Raw genomic sequence first — 13,962 nt, forward strand, 5'->3', positions numbered from 1 at the left:
CTCAAAATGATATTTTTTTTTATCAATTTAGCTTTGTTAAGGTAAGATATTTTATTGACAATCTAACATTAATATGCAAAGAACATGTACATTAGTACGAAATGTAAAAAAAAATTGTGGTGGGGGGGGGGTGCGAATTGTTTTCTTCTTGGTAGGGGGGGCATGACAGGAAATAATTGAGAACCACTGGTCTAGTCACACACCAGCTCGGGTTCATTCCCTACCAGAGAAATGACATTCCATGTCCCCAGAGCTAGGCGCTTTATGTTGCCGGGGATTGGACTGCCTTTGACTGCCTCCTAGCTCAAAGGAAACCCAAATTCTTTGGTCCCGCCCACTGGTAGTGAGCCGAAGCCCTTGTATTAAATAATAAATAAATACATAAAATAAAAAAATTAATAAATTTAAAAAACGGACCGATCCACTGCTTGGGTTAGTTTGACCCACCTTGAGATCCGTTCCCACTCAGTGACAGTGTCTACAAGCCACTGCCACCAGGCCAGTGAACCGACGTCCAGGCAGTGACAAAAAACGTGATCAAATTACATTGCTCATCATAAGGTGTTTGTGAGACGCTCTTTGTATGTTTCCTCAATTAAGACCTGTTTTCCATTGGTGTATTTGAAAAAAGTGGTGAACCTGTTAAATTCACTACAAAACGTTAAGAAGATGAAAGTAATGTTTGAAGGAATATTATTTTTCTATCGACATGCCGGCGGGCGGGCACAGATAGAGAGTGATAAAGCAGCACCTCCCGCGCGGGGCGTGCTGACGAAAAGGCAAGCGCTCCTCCTCTCATCGCGTCCTTATTAAGACAGAAAAAAGACGCTGTTGAATTTGACCTATTCGCAGTTCGAGCAGGTGCTTAACGCTGGAGAATATCACCACTTCGAAGTTCGAACTGCTGTTGAAACGGAGAGGTAAGTGTTTTTCGTTTGTTTTTATTCAAAACATGCCTCGAGTGCATTTGTTCATGGTTAGAGATAGTTGTGTGGAAAACACTATACAAAGTAGCACCATGGATGTGGGCCTACAACACTGGCCTAGCAAACATGTGCTCCTACATCGACATAATTGACGAGCTCCAGTTAAGCATTGAATAATTATAAAACGTCATGGTGCTTTTACTCATTTAAAGAACTAAACCGACGCGTATTTTCATCCGGTGGTCAGGTTTGCATTGAATGTGAGCACGAGGGACGCTAGCTTGTTGCGTTAGCTTTGCGGAGCTAACAGCTTGCACTTTTGTTATAGAACAACAGAATGCAAGTACCATGATAATTTCTGTCATTAATTTTTGTGTAAGACACGATGTTCACTGGTTAATTACATGATTCTTAAAGCAAAGGTTACTGTGAATGCAATTTTGGTAAGATTTTTGTAGTCACACTGCATAAATCTGTCTGTCTGTTGTTTAAACTTCAATATAAACTATTATGGTTGAAATCGTTAATTGGGATGGAGGGATTGATATTTTTTTAATTTATAATTTATTTTTCTTACACTGATATTGTTAAAACTCCATTTAGCCTATAGTATTAATAATTCTCAACACAAAACTGTCTTTTTTCTTTATAGAATAAACAATGCCTTCCCTGAGATGCAGGAAGTCCCCAAAGCAGGATACTATTGAACATGCAGTCAAGGGTCTGGACAAGACTGCAGAGTTAGAAGCGAAGTATATAAACTCATTTAAAGGTATGATGTTAACGCTTTTGCTAAGATATATTATTGTTTTCTGATAACCAAGCTGACATCGTTTTTTAAGTGGTTATTTTACATTAAGAGTGTCTTGAACTTTTCTTTTGTCAGTTTCAAGTTATTTCAGTGAGCGTGAAACCTGATGGTAGGAGTTCTATCTAAATTAAGGCTGTACTTGATGACGCCCTCCGGCATTTTTATACCACAATAGACCGGTGAACAAGTCCGATATTGATAGTCTAGTGTAAAGCACGTTATACGTCACAGAGATCACGTGACGCGATCCAATATGACTGTGTATACAGTGTATGTCATTGTTATGAAACTAAATAATCTTAAAGTTTTTTTTTTACGTAACCAGGTGCCATTGACATTTGTACTTTCAGTCCTAATACATACTGGCTAATGCAATGCTGGAAAATGAATTTTGGCTGGTCTGTTCCTTTAAAATCATAAAGAAGGGCTCTGCTCTATCCCTCACAAGAAGCAATGTTTCAAACCACCCTACATTAGTATAGTGGCCCAAATGAATATGATGACTCCTTATTTGTGTGCTTAAAAATATGACGAAGCTATCTTGATTTCCCTGTTAACTAGGTCGAGGAGTATTTACCAAGGCCCCTTTCAGGAAAGATGACTTTATTCTTTATTATGGAGTACAGAGGAAAATTGATAGATTCTGATAAATCTCAACGCAGGAAGATGGATGGAAGAGGCACTGTCTTTTTGGAGGTGAGGCAAAGATTGAGATGTTATCTTATTTTTGTTTTTATTTAAAAAAATAAACACATACTCATCCCATAAGTGTTAGGGGAAAAATCATTCTCTAAGCAAAAATGTATACCGTATTTTCGCACCCAAAAGACGCGCCGTGTCAAAGGGCGCAACACCTGTTGAGGCCGCTATTTCTGTCTTTGTAACATATACTGGACGCACCGCCTGACAAGACGATAGCACAGCTGCTGTTAGCATAGCATGAACTTGGCAGAGCTGCCCACACTGACACAGCCGATAGCAGCCTACTATGCCCCAATAACATGAGCAATCACCCCATTGTTGCAGCAGACGCCAAGTCTCTATTGACAATAGCTGACAATGGCTCAGGCCAATATTAGGTGCATTGGCAATAGCCTACAAAGCAACGTCAGGGGAGGGACTTGGCTGCTCACCACACTCCTTAGAGTCACGGTTTCAAAAAAAAATAAAAAACTCATCATACAAGCAAACAATGAAACATAGAAATAAGATTAACACAAACATGTATCTCTCATGCCATCAATATACCCAAAAAAAATGAAAATAATACAAAAGCCACTCAGCCTTAGCTAATTCAAGCAATGCATTCTGGGAGCAGAGACCCACAATCCCATAGCTGTTTAGAGAGATTTGCATGGCTGTTTAAAGAGATGTGCTGTTATGCTTTGGACTTTTTGTCTGTTGTCTAAACCTGGGACGTTTCTTGCTTGCAATAACATAAATGATAAGACAGACTAAAACATTGTGGACAGCTGCCCTTTGTCCAGCTTTTTCCAACACCATCACCCAAACATTATAGTCAGATGGTGTATTTGTCACGGTCGATTGTAAGCATGGACAACTCACTCTTTGCCCAGCAGGGTGTGCTAACATGCACTTCCAACAGCTCGTTGATGACAAGGGCTGATGGACGTGAGTGGTACTTTGTCCATTTAATGGACGCATCGACTGACAGGGCGCTTTGTTTGCTTATGACTGCGAAAATACGGTAATTACTTTTATTCATGCGTTGAATCTGTACAAATGAAAATATAGACCATGAAGTCTCAAAGACAAGCTGTTAATAGGGTCTGATTCCAATAGAAATTTCTTGTATGATTTGATTTAGAAGATTTAAAAATTGTGGATTTCCTATTTTTATGTTTTGTGTACACAAGATTGTCTCAAAGATTAATTTCTGACATTGATTGAATAATTGTTTTTTTTTTTTTTTTAAATCTATTTTAAGTGTTGATGCCGCTCAAGAAGATGGCAGTCTGGGAAGACTGGTTAATGATGACCACATGCACCCCAACTGTAAAATGAAGAAGAAGACAACAGAGGACAGACCACACCTCTGTCTGTTTGCGCTCCGAGACATTGATGTTGGCGAAGAAATAACTTAAGACTATGGACCAGCTGGCCTTGGAGAACACAGGTTTGTAAGATGCATCTTTAAGTACAATAACAGAGCCCACTTGTGGTGTTCTGGTGATGTAGTTTCCAATTAGTTTGGCAATCTAATAAATGTATGTTGAGGTTTCTATGGAAGTTGAACATGCTGACTGACTGGGGGAGTTCTCCATTGTCCACTATCTGTAATTCAAATTTGTGGGTCTGAGTCAAAGTTTGGCTCTTCAGGAACAACGAACTGGTCAGGGAGTGACAGTATTACAAAGTTCTGCGTTACTCTTTTCTGGGCGGTGGCCCTGTTAGGCCATCATATGCCATATTGCAAATATACCCATTGTGGGACTAATTAAGGACATCTTTATGTTGTGGTTTCCCTACCAGAACCAGCACCAACCCTGTATATTCATGATATAAAACACTGTTTCAATTTGATATTTAGCCTTTCTATACTGTAAAAATAGAAGACCCCAGGCTTTCCTGCGCCCCCTTGCCCAATTGGTGGTGTTCAGGAGACAACCTGGGACTGAAATATCAGTCACAACCAGTGTTGTTTTCGTCACTGATGACTATGACGAAAATACTTCGTTAACGCCCCTTTTTTAATGACGATGACAAGCTAAACGAGGTTCTTTTATGACGAAAACATGACGTGATGTACATGAATTTTTTTCGTTGACGAGACAAAATTGTTAGCATGTGGTTCATAAATTATTTTATGTTGCTTTTAGTGAAATAAAGCCACAACAGTTGCCCAACAAAATGTTTTGCTTCTCTGCTTATTTTGGAGCAGTGAGCATTGATTCCACTGTTGCCACTTTTTTCTGTTTGTAATGAAGAATCCTTTGTAGTCCATCCAAAAGTCTTGGGGTGGGTCTTGGGTGGAAACCTTGAATGCCTTGTTTTAACTCAAATGGACTTAAACCCATCCATCCATCCATCCGTTATCTGTACCGCTTCTCCTCACTAGGGTCGCGGGGGGTGTTGGAGCCGATCCCAGCTGTCTTCGGCAGTAGGCGAGGTACACCCTTGAATTGGTGTCCAGCCAATCGCAGGGCATACATAGACGAACAACCATCCACGCTCACACTCATGCCTAGGGGCAATTAGAGTGTCCAAGCAACTTGCCATGCATGTTTTAAGAATATGGGAGGAAACCGAATTACCCAGAGGAAACCCACGCAGGAAGGCCGGAGCCAGAATCGTACCTACGACCTCAATATTGTGAGGCCATCCTGCTAACCAGTTGGGCCACCGTGCCGCTTGGACTAAAACCTTTGTGAATAAATTGACGAAAACTAGGGTAAAACTTTTTTTGCGTTTCCGTCGATTAAAACTGGACTAAAACCCTTTTTTTAGTTTTCGTTGACTAAAACTGGACTAAAACTATAACGAATTGGGATGACTAAATGTGATGTAAACAAATCAGCACTTTGTCCAAATGACTTGGACAAAATCTAAAATGCCTGCCAAAAACAACACTGGTCACAACACGTGTCTACAGAAGATTAATTGGCATGGGCGAAATTAATTAGTTTTATTTCATTCATGAGCTTATGTTTTGTTTTGGGTGGCTAAGGCTTAAAATGTGTAAAAATCTAATCCAACCTCAAATATAATTAATTCAATAAATTTATGATGCTACTAAAACATCGAAGCAGCCTCCTCCAGGCTTTACAGACTCAGAAATGGAGGTATGCGTATCGTGTACTCATCCTGTCGTGTCTCGAGATGTTAAAATTGCAGTTAGATAGACGTGTGCTGATTAGACAAGACTTCTAATATATCTGGTGTCACAGGATATTTGTCAGTGAATGTGTATGTCTGGTTTGAGGCTCACTCAGCTTTTTCTTGTGTTGTGGGGTCCAGTTGAGTTGAATTGCGTGTCAGGTATGATGGCCATCTGACACCCAACTGTCAGGTTTGTGTTTGTGGGGACCCCGTAGAGCCATTTTTATTGTTGACATAAATCATAGCTAATCATCTTTTCCTTCATTATCATATGAAATACAGTTAGGAGTTGTATGTGCCTTTACTATGTTATAATCTTAGAACCTACCAGCCACTACAGGTGTCCGACAAGAAGACTTTTGGCTGTCCTGTGCTCCATTGCGCCCCTGGTGGCGTTCAAAAGACAACCTGTGACTGAAATATCAGTCACAACATATCTCTACTGAAGATTAATTGTCATGCGCTAAAGTAATTGGTTTTGTTTCATTCGTGAACTTGTTAGTTTTTGTTTTGGGTGGCCAAAGCCTAAAATGTGTAAAATTCTGATCCATTTTCTTTTTTTAATTCATTAAATTAATATTCAACTTGTTCATTAGGATGGAGGACAACCGACAATGACTGAATCGGCTGAGGTTGATGCCACCAGAACATCGAAGCAGCCTTCTCAAGTTTTGACAGACTCTGAAAAGGAGGTATGCGTATCATGTGGTCATCCTGTCGTGTCTTGAGATGTTAAAATTACAGTTAGATAGACCTGTGCTGGTTGGACAAGTTTTCTAATATATCTGGACATAAATCGTAGCTAATAATATTTTCCCTCATCATCATATGATATACAGTTATGCCTAGTATATGTCTTTACTATGTGACAATCTAAGAACCTACCAGCCACTACAGTTCTCTCATTGGGAGACTTAAGCTTTCGTCAGGTTGTCGACTGCTGCATTGCCCTCTTATTGGCTTTAAGTACACAACCTGTAACTGAATTATCTGTCAGAACAGAACCTATGTGTCTACAGCAGGTGATTTGGCATGTGGATTCTTCAGATTTTTAGAAAATAGGTAAAATTGTGATCAAAAGTTTAAAATGTCTAAAATTCTGGTATAGTTTGCAATAGTATATCTATTAAATCATTTCAAAACTTCTTAACAAGGATGGAGAACATTGGCTGTGACCGAATTGGTTGAGGTTTAGATTACCAGGACCATTGAGCAGCCTCCTCGGGATCTACAAATTTAGGAATGAAGATATGCATCCCATGTTACAATCCTGTTATGGCCCGAGGTTTTGAAGTTGCAGTTACATATTGGGCTGGGCGATATGGCTGATAAGTACATAGCGATATAAGTATTTCATATGGGTCCATCGATACACATTGAATTCTTTTTTTATATTATTTTATTTATTATCGTTTTTATTTTCCAATATTTTCACTGCCCTGTTAAAAAAACATTTAATGTAGTTTTCCTCCCGGGAGCTTTTTGTTACGGTCAATTAATTTTGTTATTACATTATTTTGTCATATCATTCATCAATATTTTAGTTTTTTTTTTTTTTTCAAATAGAATTAAGACCTTTTTCTGTGCAGATTCCTCTGGGGATTAAGTATTTAATGGGTTCTCAATTTTCTCTTGGACTCTGATGCAACCCAGTCTCCTCCCTTGGACAAAAAATATGGGCTGAATCTTCCTTGGAATAACGACACAGATTCTGACGAATCATTGTCAAATCCTGCCCCTGAACTTTGCGCCTCAGACCCAGACCATATTACTATCCCAAGGCTCAGGAGGACCAAAAGTATACAGGTAAACAACCCATATAGATTTCAGGGAATCTTACAAGCAAATTGTATATATTTTATTGGTCTCCTGCCTTCTATCCTTTATATTTCGTTGTTGTTGTTTTTTAGATTAAAAAAACAGGCTGACTTTGGAATGGATAAGCATTATTACTCCAACTCAGATGACAGTGGAGATGAATATATTCCGGATACAAGTGAGGCCTCTGATTCAGACGGAAGTGAATCTTTGAAAATTGTGGACCCTCTCTTGAAGTCTAAGAATGCCTTCAGAGATTTTTCTCCCACACCACGAATCTCAAAAGCCACCTCAACGCAGGTTGTTAATCAAGGGCGTTCACCCGTTCGGAGGAGTAGCAGCACTGGTGTGATTCTTGAATTCTATGGCTCTTCAAATATTTGTGCAGTTTAACACAAATCATCCAAAATAGAATTCAAGCACATCTGTGACAGAAATTCAAATTCAGAAGTCAAAGAGAGAGAACAAAAAAAAAAATCTAATGCTGCGCTTCTTCCGAAGACATATACTGTAAACATTAAATGTATGTTAGGACAATCTTGAAAAAAGTATTAGAACACCCTTTACTTTTATTTCTTGTTAATTTTATTAACCAAAATATGTCCATTTTTATTACAGATTAATGAATACAAAATTAAAACTCTAATCAGCTACTTTTTAATCGTTATATTTGTATAAACAAATGTTATACATCTGTGTGTTAACTTATACAAGAAATGACGGAAAAGCAAGGGTGGTTTAGTATTTTTTTATCGTATATAGTCTGTATAATATCTTTAACCTATGCTGATGCTGTTTAATACTGATTTAAATAATAATAATAATGTCATAATCTGTTGGTTTTACATGAACAAAACCTTTCAAGCACTTTTTAAAATTCTAAATACTACCTCTTGTCAGTAAGTTGGTTCACAGCACTGCCTTGGAGTGAAAGTGTGTAGTGCTGAGACAGTCGGTATGTGCTGAGTCGTCTGACGTTTGTGTGACTGGTACCCAGGAAGGTAGCAAAACCAGGCAGTGTGTATGTCGTACCCAGGAAGGCAGAGAAACCAAGCAATATGTATGTGGTACCCACGAAGGCAGAGAAACTAAGCAGTGTGTATGTGGTACCCGGGAAGGTAGCAAAACCAGGGAGTGTGCATAGATACAGACCCCAAAAGTGATTAAAACCAAATAAAGTCCCCAGAAGATCATCTGTAGTCAGGTGAAGGACCCTGTACTTTGTTCAACTCATTTACTCCCTTAGACGTACAAAGACGTCTTTTAATGCAATGGCGCCCTCTACCAAAGACGTATAAGTACGTTTCCTGTCTTTTTTACGTCATAGTGTACATAAGGGTCTGATGCAACCTCTGACTGAGAATCAGCCATGTCCGCATTGTGAATCATGTAAAAATCACCCAGCAGGGGGCAGAGGTGCAAAAGATCCGCCTTGAATCTGCGCCAGAGGTACAAATGGGGGGCGGGATCCTGGGGTAGACTTATAAGTGTGGAGAGCAGCGTGGGTAGCAGCAGCATCGGCAGCACTAGCAGCAGTCGCATTAGTAGCGTTAGCAATGAAATCCTCCAAGCAAATGACGATCGAGGAATGCTTTTTTGTAAAAAAAAGCTTCCTAAAAGCATCAAGGCGATGGAGACGCTTTGGTTGAGAGGATGACGCTTTGTCGTCGTCACAACAAACAGGCGTTTAAAGAGGGTGCGCGTGCCTTGCGGCCTGCATCGCCTGCCTTCGGACAATAGCCAAAGCAGCTGAGAGTCCTCACCAGATCCCCCCGAACGAGGAGGTAAGCGCTCGCAAGTTACCATTGAACATGTGGTTTTACCCCTCATGCTTTTATTGTACATATCATGCATCTTGCGGGCAGAAAATGTCGCATAAATGTGCAGTTAGACGCAAGCGTATCTCCTCCCCGACGAGGAAACAACAATACTGAATGGTGTGGTAATCATGCATACTTTCTAAAATTCACAGATTGTGCATCCCGCGGCAAGAAAGTTCCTCCTCGTCTTGTTGGTGTAAAGAAAGGTAAATTATAATATGAAACTTCACACGCCAGCAATAAAATGCAGCAATAAATATATATTTCCAATTGTTTATATTTCTGTAATTTACAGGTTGTGCATCAGGAAGCAGTGGTTCCGGATGGCGTCACACTGGATGGCAACCGAGGAAAATCGACTTTACAGCAACCCCTGGACCACTGAATGCCGCTGCCCATTTGGAGTCTGAGGAGCCAGCTGATTTCCTGCAGCTGTTTCTCACGGATGAGCTTCTGCAGCACATCGCGGATGCCAGCAATCACTTCCCAGACAATTATTTTCACACAAACCCCAGTGGACAAACACAAGCTCGCCTATTTTCCACGGACCAGCAAAGCCAGACCACAACGAAAGTGTCGGGTCTGTTTGCGCAAAGGCAAACGGAGTGAAACAAGAATGTGGTGTGAACTATGTTGTGTGCCCTTGCATCAAGGCAACTGTTTTATTTTATATCACACAAAAAAAAAGTATGTATGACACTGATGTATTTCATTTTTGTACATAGTTCAACAGTTCAGTCGTTTAGTGTTATGTGCAAATAAATTTATTTTATCAAAAACATATTTTTTGTGCTTTTTTTTGTTATTTTATAGAAGGCATGCATTATTTAGATGTTAGAGGTGTCATAAAAGCCATAAATAATAGTGTCAAAGTTCAAATTATGGTCAAAATGCATCAGTTTACAAAAAGCTCATTTTCTCAGTTTTTTCCCCAGGGATTGGAGTTTTCATGAAATTTAGCTATTTTCAAATGCCGATTGTTCAAGAATGGAAAAAGATAGGAACAAACATTTTTTTTCTGTTGAAAGAAGAGAGTCTCATCTTTCTTCGGGTGTGCTCCATGTCTATATAGCATTAGAATACAATATTCTGTGGGCCTTGCAATATTAGTCAAAACCCAGGAAAACTCTGGGATTGAGTGGGTTGCTCCAGTGAAAATGGCTGGTATTTAATGAGTTAAGACTGGTTAGGACATCCGGCTCGCAGTCCCAAGGTTCAGGGTTCGATCCCGGGACCCAGCTTTCCTGTGTGGAGGTTGCATTTGTGAGTGAGTTTGAGCGCAGATGGTTGTTCGTCTTTGCGTGCCCTGCGATTGGCTGGCAACCACTTCAGGGTGTGCCCCGCCTACTGCCCGTTGACAGCTGGGTAGGCTCCAGCACGCTATCCTTGTGAGAATAAGCGGATTGGATATTACATGTATGTGTTTATGCCCTAGGCCAGGCGAGGGCAAACTACGGCCCGGGGGCCACATGCGGCCCGTTAAAAGTTTTAATCCGGGCCGCCGAACTTGAAAAAAATTTAATGAATAAACCTTGTTAATGTTTTATTTTCTAAACACTGTGGTTTTCAAAGACAAATATTATTGTTGGAATGCTTTTATTCACTTTCATATAAAATTAAATGTATTTTTTTTCTCAGATGAGGTGAGGTTTCCAAAACACTCCATCCATCTGCTCCTGGTCCGGCCCCTCTGTCATATTTTAGAACCCATTGTGGTCCTCCAATCAAAAAGTTTGCCCGCCCCTGCCCTAGGCTTTGTGTCTTTGCTTGGTTGACTGTGTAATGAGTGTATGAATGCATTTCTTTCTACCAGACACCTTGGACTTCCCATGGCAGATTAATAATCTATTTTATCTATCCATCAGGGTCACGAATGTCATTTGATGAGTAGAGAATTTAGAGTCTCCAATTAACCTAATATACATGGATTTGCGCATGGAAACCTGAGAAAAAGCCCTTAGTCCTACTTTTCCATCTGAACCACTTTATCCTCACGAGGGTCACAGCCGTGACATCCCAGCTGACTTCAGAAAGTAATTGGGCGACGACTCATGATCTCTTGGTTGAATAATATTGTTAGGGGCTCAAAATGGCCCTCTACAATAAAATGGCAGAAGAATATTACATACTCTCTGGCAGAAGAATATTGCGTTTTTTTGTTTTGTCCAATTAACTTAAATAAAACTTGGGAAAATTTAATGATTCCATGTAAACCAGCTGGTCTTCCCCATACCAAGCCCTGGCTAAAACTGACTGAAAAATGCATGATGTGTGCCTTTTAAACTCCTCGGCCCATCCACTATGCCAGGGATGGGCAAACTTTTTGATTGGGAGGGGGGGGGGGCACAATGAGTCCTAAAATACATTTAATTTTAAACGAAAGTGAACAAAAGCATTACAACAATATATATGTCTTTGAAAAACCACAGTATTTAGAAAATAAACCATTAACAAGGCTTATTCATTTAATTTTTTTCAAGTTTGGGGGGCTGGATTGAAACGTTTAACGGGCCACAAGTGGCCCCCGGGCCGTAGTTTGCCCAAGTGCCCTAAGCCAATTGATTCTAAAAAATAACAGTTTTCTTCATCAAAACAACATTTTATGATCAACATAAATGTTAGTGAGTACATAAAGGTATACTCATTCGATCTATCATAACCCCATGCACTTAGACTGTACAAAAAAAAGAAAATTTTTATTTTAAAACCTAGTATTTCGCCATGACGTCACACGCTAGCGTCAAGTGCTTGGCGCTAAAAACCCGGAAGTAACAGCGGCGCTCGGTTTGAAAGTGGAGAGTTGTGCATGGTAGGCGAATTCGGGAGAAATGTTTGTTGAACACGAGGACTGTGGCGTAGAAGATGGTTTAACAGCGATCTAGTGCGCACCCAACCGTGATGGCTGACCAACGAAATAAATGTGGACCGACGGAGTGGACTGACAGGACGTGGAAAACAGGTGTGTGGCATGTGTGCGTGTGCACGAATGTGGGAGCGCGTTCACTATGGTGGCAGCGATCGCAAAGCAGCAGCACCACTCCTTGACAAAAGTATTGTACTTTCTCTGATGTTTTGGGTTTGCTCTGCTTTGGGGTTTGTAGTTCTGGCCACGCAAAAGTAACAAAGCAAGTTCTTGGATGTCTGCTTTTTTCTTGAACTGTTAATTGGTTAACATCGTGGCTCTTATTTTTATCTAATGTATGGAGTTTGGTGGCTATCTATATGCACAACTATATTAGTTGCACTTGAAATTGCATACAGAAAATTAGTATAAATAGGTTACGCTATAAAGTATAACAATATTAACAATCGTTATTGTTGTTACTGTTTATTTATTTTATTTTGCAATAACTGTGCTCCAAGCTTAGCTGTTGTGCCAGCTGCCAAGTAAAAATATGTAATCTCACTCAATAATAGGAATAAATACTTAACTAACATCTCAATTTTTCGGGTTGGGCTGTGGGGGAGGGGAGGGTGGCTGCCTGACATAAAGCAGACTGTCCTGCACATGCGCAGACCAGCCGAGTGTGTGAAGTGTGCGTAAGTGCAGTACCGGGACCGACCACTAGACAGCGATCCTGAGTAATTTTTCCGCACACACATTTCTAGCACACTCGTCTTGTTTTTGTGACCTTCCTGGGAAGCCCTGAAACTTTGACAGGACCTCCCCCTGAGCTTCTTATCACTGAATTCAATGCTCTTTTTTGTGGGGCCCAGATTTTTGGTCCCCACAAAAATTTTGGTCCCCTACAGTGGGTGTGCTGTCCGATGTTGGTCCCCAACATGTAGCTTATACAAACACACACACACCCCCCTACTTGTTTTTGTGACATTGTTGGGCCACCTGAGCAAAACTCACATTGTGGGAACCACCCTTTCTAGTGGTTGTACAGCTCTGAAAAAAATCAGGCAGTGTCCAGGAATTTAGTTAAACACAAAAACCACTTCAAATTACCAATTAATGACCTGGAGGTCAAATGAGTGACTCAAGTGCATGTAATTCAGTCACTGTAGCCCAAAGATTCTCTGGGCCAGTGGATGAACCATTATTCGTCTTGGACAGCATTGAAGCAGGCCGTAGCCTGGTTTCTAAAGCTGAAAGACTTACTGACAGAGTAAAGGAAAAATAGAAAGGAGTTAATCACATTAGGTGAAGAAGGCAAGATGAATTTATTCAAGAGAACTGTCAAAGGAAAGTATTTGACCTGCGACGACTTGGATAAAGCAGAAAGAGAACTTGTGAAATACTGTCAAAGGCGAAGTTTCAAAAAAGATTTAGCCATATTTGAAAAACAAAAAAGGGTGAAGAAAAGTAGCCCACTTTACAAGTTCAATATAGTATTTCAAGATGGTGTCATGAGGGTTGGTGGACAGTTGAGCCACGCAGCCATGCCTGAAACAGCAAAACAGCAAGCCATCTTGCCAAGGATTCACATAACACAAAGCTAGTCCTGAGATACATTCATGAGATTACAGCTCACGCTGGAAGGAACCACATGATGGCTAATCTGCATCAACAGTTTTGGATACCTCGAGCTGCTAGAGTCATCAGAAGAGTGCTACCTGACGATCCGCCTTTCAAGAGAATTGGCGTTGATTATTTTGGTCCATTCTAAGTAAGTAGGGTTAGAGGACAAGTAAAGAGATACGGCGTGATTTTTACATGTCTCGCTGTACGAGCCGTACATCTGGAAATTGCATCTTCACGTGACACAGATGCTTGTCTCAACGCAATCCGAAGATTTCT

General features: G+C 40.4%; 1 long non-coding RNA gene across 2 annotated transcripts; it reads left to right on the forward strand.

Annotated features, from left to right (window-relative positions):
- Positions 1-734: 734 nt before the first annotated feature.
- LOC148315688 (uncharacterized) lies at positions 735-7,665 on the forward strand. 2 transcript variants are annotated; one of them, XR_015840688.1, is made up of 7 exons: positions 735-920; positions 1,579-1,698; positions 2,299-2,433; positions 3,686-3,874; positions 6,174-6,269; positions 7,167-7,383; positions 7,488-7,665. It is a non-coding gene; the product is annotated as an uncharacterized LOC148315688 (long non-coding RNA). The 2 variants fall into 2 exon arrangements; XR_015840687.1 differs by having other exon boundaries at positions 738-920; positions 7,231-7,383; positions 7,488-7,657.
- Positions 7,666-13,962: the final 6,297 nt, after the last annotated feature.

This window comes from Idiotropiscis lumnitzeri, unplaced genomic scaffold, assembly GCF_059441095.1.
Source record: "Idiotropiscis lumnitzeri isolate Australia: NSW breed Sydney's pygmy pipehorse unplaced genomic scaffold, RoL_Ilum_1.0 HiC_scaffold_59, whole genome shotgun sequence".
In the NCBI taxonomy this organism is placed as follows: Eukaryota; Metazoa; Chordata; class Actinopteri; order Syngnathiformes; family Syngnathidae; genus Idiotropiscis; species Idiotropiscis lumnitzeri.